Source organism: Anabrus simplex, chromosome 1, assembly GCF_040414725.1.
Source record: "Anabrus simplex isolate iqAnaSimp1 chromosome 1, ASM4041472v1, whole genome shotgun sequence".
Classification (NCBI taxonomy): Eukaryota; Metazoa; Arthropoda; class Insecta; order Orthoptera; family Tettigoniidae; genus Anabrus; species Anabrus simplex.
The window spans coordinates 327805620-327817202 of record NC_090265.1 but is presented as its reverse complement, the minus strand read 5'-3'; the positions used below and the strand labels follow the sequence as shown (position 1 = coordinate 327817202).

The 11583-nt window shown below is 38.9% G+C and overlaps 1 protein-coding gene across 1 annotated transcript in view; it reads right to left on the bottom strand.

The window, feature by feature from the left end:
- cno (adherens junction formation factor afadin) overlaps positions 1-11583 on the bottom strand; it is a 1322290-nt gene that overhangs the window by 507179 nt on the left and 803528 nt on the right. The gene's annotated exons all lie outside the window — the stretch shown is intronic.

Below are 11583 nucleotides of genomic sequence, written 5' to 3'. Positions count from 1 at the left end.
CAAGTCCATATTGAGGCTTTCAACTATTAAGATATATACATCAGGTACATGTCGTATAGATGATATAAAATAGAGCTAAAAATCGTGTGAAACAACTGAGAACCTCTTCCTTTCCAGGGAATTTGCTAGTTTCTAAGGTAATGGGGCATGTATTTCACTCTGGTGGCAGAGGCAGTTACTCATCTCTTGTATGGCATGTACCTATATGACGTGTACCTATATATCTACACAGCCTATTGGATGGAAACTTTTAAAATGAAATTAATGGGGTTGTGAAAATACAATATTTAGTGGATTGGCCTTCGGAAGACAATTAGTACAGCCCCACAGTTTTTAATTTTTTTTGTTCAATTGTTTGTACATCGCACCAACACATGGTCTTATGGTTACAATGGGAGAGGAAAGGCCTAGGAGTGGGAAGGAAGTGACTGTGGCCTTAATTAAGGTACAGTTCTTCATTTGCCTGGTGTGAAAATGGGAAACAACGGAAAACTATCTTCAGGGCTGCCGACAGTGGGATTCGAACCCACTATTTTCCAGATGCAAGCTCACAGCTGCACGCCCCTAACCGCATGGCCAACTCACCCGGTAGTAGAACCCCATGGCTGTTATGAAAGTATTATCAGTTTCTTAAACAGCAAAGCAAGTGGGTATATCACGGTATTTCAATGGTTGATGCGATTTCCTGGAAAGAAACAGTTCTTAGCTTGATTGCAAGTCAAAGCTTTGTACTAAAACATCTGTATCACATGTACTCAATGTACATTACATGACCTAAGAGCTAATACGAAGAACAAGAGAAGTGATACAGATCCAGACCCCAATGCATCATTTCCTGGACCTGAATGGTTTATACAACATCATGAGTAAGAAGGAAAGGAGGGAAAAAATACAATTAAAACAGTAAAACTATCTTAAAGAGTGATGTACAATTTATACATTCCCTGGCCTAAAACAATATTTTCTCCACAAATGGCAGTATTGAATTTTGAAGATTTGAGATTGAACAGGTTTCCTATTTGCTTCACAGATGGCAGTGAGTGTTTATTTTGTTTTCATCTAGTCTGCAGCCTCTTCCCTTCTTAGTAGTTAGCTGTTACTTGATCTGCACAAGAATTCAAAAATAGTGCATTGTTCATACATCAGTGTAAGTATTCAATAATTATTTTAGACTTTTATGTCATGAGTGACTAGAAGAGACAAAGTGGACTCTGAGAAACCACGTCTTTACACCTGAATGGGAACTGCAATTCTCCTTCATTTTTTCCTGAATGTACAGATGCAAAATGCGACAAGTTATGCAATCAGACAGTTGCTTTTATTAATAGTTGGAATTTAAAGCAGCATTTCAACAATAAGCATTTCAGTTAAGACCAACAATTTCCACTTCGCAGTGATGCAAGAAACCAGAAAGTTAAACAGTCAAAAGCTTCATAATGGCCAGTCAAGAATGCATAAGACAAGTTACCACAGAACAAAAGAAGGCACCACAGATGTCTTTAAAAGTACCCTGGATTTTAGATAGAGCAAAAATTTCATTTGTCAGCTCTGAAACTGTGAAAGAGTGCCTTGTTGAATGTTGTTTCCAAGTCATGAAAGGTACACTGCTATCTATAGCTACAAATGTGCACAGGGTAAAAATGTTATCAATAGATGTTCGTATTAACTCAAACAAGAAATGAGTGATACTTTTTTGTACTCTGTGACTCTGGACAAATCTTCACCTAGGACTGACTGCGCTAAACTGTTTCTTTAGTGGTGTGTTCGATGTGTGTGGAAGAATTTCTTTAATTCAAGGATAATGAACACAGCCATGTGAAATAAATGTATCATAAGTTATGAGTTTCATTACGGTCCATATTGACAACTGATCACTATGAAAGGGTAGAGAAGGGTCCACATATTCAATACCATAAGTTTGTATATTGTTGTCTCATAAAACTGGCACTAGTTTTGACCCCATATACATTGGGTCATCTTCAGTCACGCTACAATTGAAAGACATATGTACACATATAACCAAAAATTAACACTTTGGTACGCCGCAATGTACAGTCTTAATTTAAAACGTTCATGAAGTCCGCACAAAACATCCAAACTTGAAACTAAATGACACACTGAAACAGTTGTGGTTGATGGCGAACTATGTCATCGCTCCTATGGCAGTCAAATGTTCTTGAGTTGATCTGGGAGTTGGCATCTCTATCTGTATAGATATTTGATAGAAATAAATGTGTACCGAACTCGATAGCTGCAGTTGCTTAAGTGTGGCCAGTATCCAGTATTCGGGAGATAGTGGGTTCGAACCCCACTGTCGGCAGCTCTGAAGATGGTTTACAGTGGTTTCCCATTTTCACACCAGGCAAATGCTGGGGCTGTACCTTAATTAAGGCCACAGCCACTTCCTTACTACTCCTAGCCCTTTCCCGTCCCATCGTCGCCATAAGACCTATCTGTGTCGGTGCGACGTAAAGCAGCTTGCAAGAAAAAAAAAGAAAAAAAGTATATCGGACAATATGATATGGGAAAATCTGTTAACGATGGCAGCAGATGGTGCCCGTAGCGTGGTGGGAGAGAAGAGTGACATGGTACATCATGTTCAGGACAAAATAGTTGTGTTTTGCCACTGTATGATTCACCAAACCGCACTGTGCAGTAAGTTCTCTCCTGTTGTATGATGTTATGAGTACAGTCACTCACGCAGTTAATTTTTTACATGAAAGATCATCGCGGACACAGCCCGCCTGCTTGGCATGATCATTCAGGTGTCAAGTCTATATGGTCTAAAACCATGGTTACCCAATTCAAGTCCCATTGGAGGAAGAAATTTTCATTACCAGAATGTTGGCCAGCAGGATACAGTTTCTTATCACTAGATTGCGTGACAAAAGCCTGCATTCAATTCCAAACCTCTCCGCAGTGTTCATATAGAGTGTGGGCATATGATGCTGTTGACAGTAATTTGTCCATTAGATGGAGACATTAAGTACTGAGCACACCACTCCTGATTTCATTTTTCAGTTTAACAAATCTGGAGACCAAGTTTCCCTTGCTAAGCCAGCGAACATTGTTGTAAAGCAAGTTATTTGACAGGAAGGCTGTGTACCGACACAGGGTTTCACCCCCTCTCTACCTCATGATGATGATCATCATCATCATCTCACAAACATATGCATAAGTCACCCATGGCTGTCAAATAGAAAGCCTGCACCAGGCAAGCCGAACATGTCTTCAGACACTCTCGGCATTAAAACCCATATGCAAAATAAAAATAAATCATAGACATACAGACTTTTCAGAACTTGTCTTGAGGAACTTAGTCCCATGCACAGAGATCTTTCACTTTACAACAGTATTCACTGGCTTAGCAAAAGAAACATGATTCCCAGATTCTTTAAACTGAAAGATTTTAATTTTGGGTGTGGCATTCAAGACAGTAACCAGAAATGTCAATTCATCAATTTCCAGTACGTTGCCTTCCTAAGTGACATATTTTACCCCTTAAACATCTTACCACTATTTTTCAGGGACTAAGAAAATTGGTACATGAACTGCATGATGCTGTACGACTCTTTCGAGCTAACACAGATCTCTTTATTCAAAACTTGAAAGAGGAAAACATTAATTTTCTCAAACTTCATTTGGTATCTCGTAATAATGGCGATGTAGACGACATTAAGACGATGAAAAGGAGGAAAATTATAGGGTACTTAGGCCTATTCTAGTACAACAAACACTGATGATCACTAGAGCTCAATCAGTGCTGGTGAAAGAGAGGATCCTTACGTACTGAATTAGAATTGATGGACAGGAGCATTAGGGAGGCTAATATTTCATGCATACATGACCAGAGTTTAGAGACAAAAGAAACTTTCATGTTCGATGACAGTCTTCAAAATTAATTTAACCTCTTAACCGAGCGTGATGAGTTAATTAATCTACAAGCAGTTGTTACTCAATTGGTAATGACAAGTTAACTCATCTAGAGCTTTCAAAAATTCTTATCTGCTGGGTGGGACGTGTTATCTCATCTCTTATTGTTGTTGAGTGAAGTCCTATGATCGCTTCATAGATGTCTGTAGGTTCTAGACTTGTTCGGCCATAGTGTGCGCCAATATGTCATTTTACTTTCTTCCATACATAATGGCTAAGCACGCATGTTTGGATGATGAAACTATTGTTCATCTCACTAATTCAGGTGATGAATTAGATGACAACTCTTTGGATAGCAACGATAGGACAAGTGGTGAAAGTGATAGTGAACTTTCTTCTGAAAATGAAGAAGAGGGAGAAGATATTAGCTTGCCTACAACAAGTGATGCAGCCACTTCGCACTAGCATAGCCAAGGTAATCCTAATGCTCGTTTTTTTTCTTGTACCGGATAGTAAAATAAATAGTGAGCAGTTGCAAGAAGTCGAATCAGATACTGAATTATGGTTTGAATTAACAAATGCAAATCAAAAGAAACCACTTCGCTTTGCAAAAATCAAATGATGAAATGTCTCTCGGTCGTGGCCATCCGTCAACAGCTTCTAATTTCGGATCACCACCAGGCATAAGACACATTTATGTCAAAACGGACAGGCTAGACAACTCGTCTTCCACGAAGGCACGCACGCGTAATGTGCAGGACGAGTTCCTTCGTCATTCGCGGAAGCACAATGAGCGTGATGAGGTAACTCATCACCCACATCACGATAATGGGCGTGATGAATTAACTCGTTTTCAGTTAAAATATATTCCACGCTAGGAATGTTCATTTCTCAGTGGAAACTCCTTGGTTAAGAGGTTAAGTATATATTGGTATCTAGAAAATGCTCTCTGAATATGATTGTCTCCTCCTGTAATGTATTAATATTTTGTGGTCCATGCTTATTCCTTGTCAGTGTTCCTCTGGGACACCATAAAATGTATATTAAAATCTGTTTAGATATCCGGATAGAGTTCATCTGGTCAAGATGTTCTCCTTTCCACTGCACTCTTATGGTGGGGCATTTGCTGAGCACTTTGTATATTCATTCTTTCAGTTATATCTTAATTTCATTAACAGTCAAGTATGGCATACATTTCCTTTCATCTGGCTTCTTGACAGTCTAAGGTTAACTTTCATGTGCATGAACAAGTCTAACAAGTGTTTTGTAAACTTTGAACCTAGTATGTTGCTGCACCTTAGAAGGCTAGAAGATCTAGTGGATTATACCTGTTACTTAACCCTAGTTTGTAATTTTGATTGACATTATTCTCAATAGTTAAGAGACTACTAGCCTAAATAACCGAACGTCAACTTAGAATGTTTTCTAAACAGATACTGCTTGGATATTCGGGCAGGACTTCTGTTTTTGTTGACATGAACATACAATATTTATTACAATATACAGCACTGTATCCAGTCAAGATGGAAATTTTGATCTAATGTAACTCCAACATGGCTTTGTCTCCACATATGGATAAGGTGACTCATATAAATGATGATGAAAAAAAAAAAAAAGGGGGGGGGGGGGAGAAAGACCATATTATTGTTGTTCACTTTGTTGGTTTCCTGGAGCCCATGTAGAAATTCCAGGGTTTCTTTTTACAGTCATTTGATTATGACTGTATGCTATATAAGTAAAGTGATTTGGCACCGGTCAAAATTTATAACAGTTTTTGTTCTTTTTACTGAAGGCTTCTGCAAATTAGATGAACACAAGACATGTTTCAATGTGGAATTCTTTCTACTTTTATCGACTGCTATTTATAGTGTTTGCAGGACATGTCTCATCGAAAATAATTTTGTACATATTCCTTAAAGGACTACATAATATACTGTAACACATTCAGAAATGTTACTGTTATTGCAGAAAAATGACCAACTTCACGTATTTTATCTATAATTCATTGTTAGAAATTTATAGACTTTTATGTTATAAGAGCGCTAATTTATTACAGAAAAGTGGTGAAAAAAGTTATGGAGCCAACATATTGGTTTAATCTGTTGACGAGTGCACCTAACGACAGTCAATAGAGTGCGCACGGCATTTGCCGTTTGGTCCCACATGAGGGAACACGGAATTTGTCGTTTCAGGCTAGTACTAAGAACTTAATTGCTTACTGATGTAATATGACATCTGGCAGTGTTGCTTGGATCTTTTTCAGTTATTCGAATAGTGTCGCTGTGCAAATCCTAGTTCTGTATGGTGGTGGTCTCTGACGGAAATGCATATACTCCCTACAGTGTAAGTGTTTGGGGTGCCATTACCTTACAGTTTACAGCAGTGTTACGATTGCCGCCGATGAGGATAGTTGTTTGTGCTCTTCGTAGCAATAAATATTTTTGGTTTTCATAAATATATACTCATGAATGTTTCTTCTTTTGTAAATTACAAGTGATGCTATGGAGTTTCTGGACACAAGTGATGATATTAGAGATGAACTAAATAGAGATATTAGTGAAGGTGATATATTTAAAAAGTTTTGAAATGACAGTGTTTTCTCGATCCAAAATATATTTTCATGTGTCTCAAAATCTCTCAAAGTTGTAATAAATAAGTTTATTGTAATTTTTTAAAATTCTTACTCCCAGAGGTTGTTTACCTGTCAAATACATACTCAGATGCGGCCAGTATTATTGCACGGCATATGCCGCGTGCACTCGTCAAAAGGTTAAGGGATTCATTATTTTTAGAAAGCTCAGGATCAGTGACCCACTAATACTTTGCGGGGAAGAACTGAAAACTTGAAATGCTATTACAATTTGTTGTGGACAGATTAGGTCATTGCTACAAAGGTTGTTAAACAGCTTTATGATGCAAAATGCATCAAAATACACAGTTAAAAAAATCAGGGGAACAAGTTTTTGAACGTATGCCATGTTTCACAAAACAACACCTCACATCCAGGTATATTACCAACTAAACCTTTATTTTTTACCGTTGAAGTATACAAAATAACATTGATGGATTCGCATTCATTTTCAGAACACAAACTGAAATCTCCAAATAGGGGCGAAAACAAAGTGATAACAGTCCTCCAGGGTGGATTTTTATCATAGTTCGAGAGCTTCAGTATGGTGTATGTCCTCCACAAGCATTGATCACAGCTTGGCACTTACATGGCATCCTCCCTATAAGTCGACGGAGGTCACGTTGCGGTATCAAGTCCCATTCTTCAATGAGAGCTTGTTCAAGGTCTTGGAGAGTCTGTGGTGGTACAGGACGCCCACGAACAATTCTGTCAAGCCTATCCCACACATGCTCGATGGGATTAATGTCAGGACTCACTGCTGGCCATTCCATGTCTTGAATGTCCAGTTCTCGCAAGATGGTGATGCACGCTACATGGGCCCTGGCATTATCGTGCATGAGTACGAATTGTGACGATTTATAGCAACAACGTATAGGTTGATTAAGATTCTTTGACAAGACGTTCAAGGAGAAAAGAGCTGGGACCAATTGGAGGTTAGTGGATGTAATAAGAAGAAGAAAAAAAAGTTAATCAAAACAGTATATTGTTTCTACAAAGGAAATCAATTTTAAATTTTACAACTCAATTTTGTAACCTGACACACACAAAAGAAAACACTCATCGTGAATGACGTACATTAGAATAGAATCCCTAGACCATTTACAAATTATAATATTTGACTAATCAAATGAACGCGGTAACCTATAAAGCCTCGGAAAATATGGACACAAATTTCCAAAAAGGTAAACAAAGAGAGGAAGAAAGGCACGGGAAGGACCAAGGACGGGGATCACAATAATGGGAGTCGCCTGAGTATAAACATTGCCAAATGCAGGAACAGTTTTATGTGATAAGTTGTACCGTCCAGGCCACAAGTTCAATCACTCACCAACTCTTGAAATTGGATATTACTCAATGTTCATTTGTTAAGAAAAAATATCACTCATATCATACTTAAAAGAAAACCGGCCACAACAATGAAGATAACTCCAAAATCCATAGGAGGAGAATAATAGTGGTAATTATAAAATAAATACTCTGTTGCTCACCCAATGCAGCAAATAAAAGAAGTGGAGCTTCCCAGCAAATACTGGGAAGTCCTCAGACGACCCTCCAACCACACTCGGAATCAGTGCTGGACTGAAGACCGAGTATGTGGGGGAAGCCTTTATACCGCTGCAGAAAGTTCCGGAAAAAAGTACACAAAACGTCGAGAAATATCGGACACTGACGTAGCAGATGACGTAACGCAGAGGAGACTCAGTGTGTAGTTAGCAGTTCACCAGGACGGATGCACGGCGCGGCAGCAGAGAAGGTCCAAGGCCGGTTAGATGAATGAAGTATCGGCGAGTATATGAACATAGATGAAGTTCCAGATGACGGTAGCCGAAAATAGGTGAGTGATCGTTACAGAATTCAGCGCCAACACTGTATGCAGTAACCAACACATGCTGTAGCAGTATCTGCTCGATGTACCCCACAGCGGTAAGATTACCGCAGACAACGACAAGATCCATACGGCCCCACACCCACACCATCACAGAACCTTGTCCGAATCAGTCGCCTTCCTGGACAACATTTGGCATGTACTGCTCACCACGGCATCCATTACGCTGTGTCAGGGGAAATCTGGACTCGTCTGAGAACAACACAGATGAGGCGAACACAACATTGACGAAGTTGTTAGTTGATGTGGGTACGGTCAAGCAGAAGACGAGCTGCGTGATGTTGCTGCGTTAAACCGGACACTCAAACAGGACGTCTGGATTTTAAGGACACTTCCTCTTAACCTGTTCCTTACTGTATGGTCACACACAGTGACTCCAGTGACCCTCCTGAGGTTTTGTTGCAGTTCTCTGGCAGTTGCTGAATGATGCCGCAATGCACAGATGGTCAGATATCGGTCATCCTGTGGGGTTGTCATGCGTTCATGACCTTGCCCAACCCTCCTTGTGAACTAGCCTGTCTCACTGTAGCGATTCCACAAGCGTCAAATAACTGACGGAAAGACACCAAGATCCACAGCAACACGACGAAAAGTCCATCCTTTCTGGATCAAAGTGACAGCCCTTGCGACTTGAACCTTGTTAAGATGTCTCATGGGATGTGCTGGTTTACGTACAACATGCTCAAATGACCGCAGTAGTCTGTGTACCTCACAACGACACACTGACGCACCGCCATTCATTTTGTTTTGAGAGGTCACTGACAGTTTAGGGCCTGATGCATGGCTACGCCTACAGATGGAGTATACGGTAACTTCGATTTAACTCCCCTGAGTAGCTAAAATCTCAAGCTATGCTGTACAACCATTGGAACCCTATCTACCAAATTAACGTTCACATACCAGACGTTACAAAACATGTTCCCCTAATTTTTTTTAACTGTGTACATCCTTCTAAATTTGTACTTCAGGATTATTAAATCATCCAAATGTAAGTGAATGATGTATTTACAGAAAAGGGCACTCATTAACTAATACTGTATTTACTGAATAATATATGGAAACTTTCCCTAAGGGACTTGGTGGACTTGGGAGTCGAAAAGAGAAATAAAGGGCCAAGATCTCATTAAAAAAAATGGAGACATTTTAAAGTGCACAACTTATATACTCCAATCTACTAAACTACAAAGCTGAAAAGTTCAAGATCTTCAACTCATAGTTTTGAATAAATGGTATTGTTCACGTGATCATGTTCTCTGAAGAATTTTAATGCTCAGTCCTACCTACAAATCTCCATGATGCAGTATACAATATTTAATATGAAAACATTATGTTTCTAAGAGGTAAAAGAAATGAGAGACATAGCAAGAACAGAATGAAACACATCATAAAGGGAAAGCACAATAAGTATTATGTCATGAAATATGTCACTAATACTACTGAGTGAAGAAGAATGAAACAGATGAACTGTACAGAAGCTATTACGCTCCAATCAAGAAAAGAACCTGTGCTAAAGCCACTCTCCTGCACACATTGTTTAAGTGGACAGATGACATCATAAAGGAGTGGTAGAGGGAGTCATGAACCGTCACACGCTGTCTGGCCACCACAATGTGAGGACTCATTTTCTACGTTGCTATTTTCATTATCATGCTCACACTGTTTTGTAGGTTTTATGTACATTTTCTTTCTTTAGTTGTACTTTTTCCCCTTTAAATGACATACAATCCTCTCTCTCGCATAGTGTCTGCTTCTTTGAAATCTGCTAGCAAATCTGGATGGCTATTAAGGGGAGAAACCAGAGGAATAATCTATGAATAAATTAAACTATTTTAAAATAAGACTCGATTGTCAGAAGGAGTATGTTGAGGTTTAGTGGACCAAGTGCCACAGTTCTCGCAAGTTTTTAATAGAAAAAACCCGAAATTATGCGGCATGGATAGGCAGTTTCCTGAGACAAATTTGTCAGTATAGAAAAGAATGGTATGAAATTAGTATATTTAGATAAGACATTCATTCTTTCTACTGGCCATCTGATATTTTTTTTTTCTTTACGTCGCACCGACACAGATTGGTCTTATGGCGATGATGGCATAGGAAAAGATACAGCCCCAGCATTTGCCTGGTGTAAAAATGGGAAACCATGGAAAACCATCTTCAGGGCTACCGACAGTGGGGTTCGAACTCACTATCTCCCAGATGCTAGCTCACAGCTCCACGCCCCTAACCGCACAGCCAATTCGCCCAGTGATACAAAATTAGGCAATCTACAAGCTATAGGGAAAAGTCCTCACATTAATATTGAACATGCCAGAGGAGAGGAAGGCTTTATAAACAATGCTGTATTGATATTAAAATTAAAACCAAAAAACAGGGTACTACCATGACAACATGGACTTTAACAATTTTTCAACCTGGATGAAAAGGCAAGTGTTACTGAACTTCAGTCCAAACAGTAAAAAAGTATTAAACAATGCTACTTATCACAGCATACAGGAAAACAGAAAGCCAACACTCTCATCACTAAAAAAAAAAAAAAAAAAGGACACTGTTTACTGGCTTATGCACAATAATGTCCAACTTGAAGCAAGTATGACCAAAGTGGAATTGTTAAGAAATTTATATAATTATTCATCAATGACAGACATAACGTTTTGTATCTGCTGCCCAATCATGCAGACCTCAATCCTATTGAGTTGGTGTGGGCAGACATCAACGATAGAGTGGACGAATCTGTGTCCGACTCTCTAGATGTAAAGCAAGCATGAATTTTTTTAATATTTCGAATATTCAGTATCCAAATAGAGAAAATATTGCAAGCATGAACTATGATAGAAGATAAATATTGTTCCAGAGATGCCCTCATTAATGACCCTATTGACAGATTCATTATTTCAGTGAGTGCTGGTACCTCTATGAATCCGAGGATGACAACAGTAATTAGGAAGACAGCTATGGTGAGACGGCAGATGAGATACAGAAAGATAGGTACGTTATACATCCTCTTACAACTTAATCCTTCATAACTCAAGGTGTTTTGTATGCATTCCTTAGTGTAACCCATAATTTCATTAAGTGTTCAGTATCAGCAATAGAAAATTCCACGGCTTTACAGATTTCCCCAGATTTAATGAAAGTTTTGTTTTGTTGAAGGTTGTTTACATTATGTCCTCTGTGGGTATAGTACGTGAACCTT